This window comes from Chiloscyllium punctatum, chromosome 24 (assembly GCF_047496795.1).
Source record: "Chiloscyllium punctatum isolate Juve2018m chromosome 24, sChiPun1.3, whole genome shotgun sequence".
In the NCBI taxonomy this organism is placed as follows: Eukaryota; Metazoa; Chordata; class Chondrichthyes; order Orectolobiformes; family Hemiscylliidae; genus Chiloscyllium; species Chiloscyllium punctatum.
This window is the reverse complement of record NC_092762.1, coordinates 70,168,310-70,170,809: the sequence shown is the minus strand read 5'-3', so window position 1 is coordinate 70,170,809 and position 2,500 is coordinate 70,168,310.

The window sequence follows — 2,500 nt, the reverse complement described above, 5'->3', positions numbered from 1 at the left end:
GTGTGTGCGCGCGCGTGTATGTGTGTGTGCACGCGTGTATGTGTGTGCGTGCGGGCTCATGTATGTGTGTGCGCGCGTGTGTGCGCGTGTGTATGTGCGCGCACGCGTGCGTGTGTGTGTGTATGTGCGCGCGTGCGTGTGTGTGATTGTGTGTGTGTACGTGTGTGTGTGTACGTGTGTTGTGTACGTGTGTGGTGTACGTGTGTGTGAACGTGTGTGTGTGAACGTGTGCGTGTGAGATTGTGTGCGTGTGAGATTGTGTGCGTGTGTGATTGTGTGCGTGTGTGATTGTGTGCGTGTGTGATTGTGTGCGTGTGTGATTGTGTGCGTGTGTGATTGTGTGCGTGTGTGATTGTGTGCGTGTGTGATTGTGTGCGTGTGTGATTGTGTGCGTGTGTGATTGTGTGCGTGTGTGATTGTGTGCGTGTGTGATTGTGTGCGTGTATGATTGTGTGCGTGTGATTGTGTGTGTGTGATTGTGTGTGTGTGTGATTGTGTGTGTGTGATTGTGTTTGTGTGTGATTGTGTGTGTGCGATTGTGTGTGTGCACGTGTGTGTGTGTATGCACGTGTGTGTGTGTATGCACGTGTGTGTGTATATGTGTGTGTGTGATTGTGTGTGTGTGTGATTGTGTGTGTGTGTGATTGTGTGTGTGTGATTGTGTTTGTGTGTGATTGTGTTTGTGTGTGATTGTGTTTGTGTGAGATTGTGTGTGTGCGATTGTGTGTGTGTGTATGTACGTGTGTGTGTATATGTGTGTGTGTGATTGTGTTTGTGTGTGATTGTGTGTGTGTGATTGTGTGTGTGCACGTGTGTGTGTATGTACGTGTGTGTGATTGTGTGTGTGTGTGATTGTGTGTGTGTGATTGTGTGTGTGTGAACGTGTGTGTGTGATTGTGTGTGTGTGAACGTGTGTGTGTGAACGTGTGTGTGTGAACGTGTGTGTGTGAACGTGTGTGTGTGAACGTGTGTGAGATTGTGTGTGTGTGTGATTGTGTGTGTGTGTATGTGTGTGTGTGTGAGAGATTGTATGTGTGTGTGAGATTGTATGTGTGTGTGAGATTGTATGTGTGTGTGAGATTGTATGTGTGTGTATGTGATTGTGTGTGTGTGAGATTGTGTGTGTGTGTGAGATTGTGTGTGTGTGTGAGATTGGTGTGTGTGTGAGATTGTGTGTGTGTGTGTGTGATTGTGTGTGTGTGTGATTGTGTGTCTGTGTGTGATTGTGTGTCTGTGTGTGATTGTGTGTCTGTGTGTGATTGTGTGTCTGTGTGTCTGTGTATTTATATGTGTGTGTATATGTGTGTGTGTGTGTGTGTGTGATTGTGTGTGTGTGAATATGTGTGTGTGTGTGTGATTGTGTGTATGTGTATATATGTGTGTGTGTGTGATTGTGTGTGTGTGATTGTGTGTGTGTGATTGTGTGTGTGTGATTGTGTGTGTGTGTGTGAGATTGTGCGTGCGTGTGAGAATGTGCGTGCATGTGAGATTGTGCGTGTGTGAGAGGGATTGTGTGCGTATGTGATTGTGTGTGTGTACGTGTGTGTGTGTACGTGTGTGTGTGTACGTGTGTGTGTGTACGTGTGTGTGTGTACGTGTGTGTGTGTACGTGTGTGTGTGTACGTGTGTGTGTACGTGTGTGAGTGTACGTGTGTGAGTGTGTACGTGTGTGTGAGTGTGTACGTGTGTGTGAGAGAGGTTGTGTGTGAGAGAGGTTGTGTGTGAGAGAGGTTGTGTGTGAGAGAGGTTGTGTGTGAGAGAGGTTGTGTGTGAGAGAGGTTGTGTGTGAGAGAGGTTGTGTGTGAGAGAGGTTGTGTGTGAGAGAGGTTGTGTGTGAGAGAGGTTGTGTGTGAGAGAGGTTGTGTGTGAGAGAGGTTGTGTGTGAGAGAGGTTGTGTGTGAGAGAGGTTGTGTGTGAGAGAGGTTGTGTGTGAGAGAGGTTGTGTGTGAGAGAGGTTGTGTGTGAGAGAGGTTGTGTGTGAGAGAGGTTGTGTGTGAGAGAGGTTGTGTGTGAGAGAGGTTGTGTGTGAGAGAGGTTGTGTGTGAGAGAGGTTGTGTGTGAGAGAGGTTGTGTGTGAGAGAGGTTGTGTGTGAGAGAGGTTGTGTGTGAGAGAGGTTGTGTGTGAGAGAGGTTGTGTGTGTGAGAGATTGTGTGTGAGAGATTGTGTGTGAGAGATTGTGTGTGAGAGATTGTGTGTGAGAGATTGTGTGTGAGAGATTGTGTGTGAGAGATTGTGTGTGAGAGATTGTGTGTGAGAGATTGTGTGTGAGAGATTGTGTGTGAGAGATTGTGTGTGAGAGATTGTGTGTGAGAGATTGTGTGTGAGAGATTGTGTGTGAGAGATTGTGTGTGAGAGATTGTGTGAGAGAGATTGTGTGTGTGTGTGTGTCATTGTGTGATTGTGTGTATGTTTATGTGATTGTGTGTGAGATTGTGTGAGAGAGAGATGGTATGTGTATGAGATTGCGTGTGTGTGTGTATGTGCATGTGATTGTGTGTG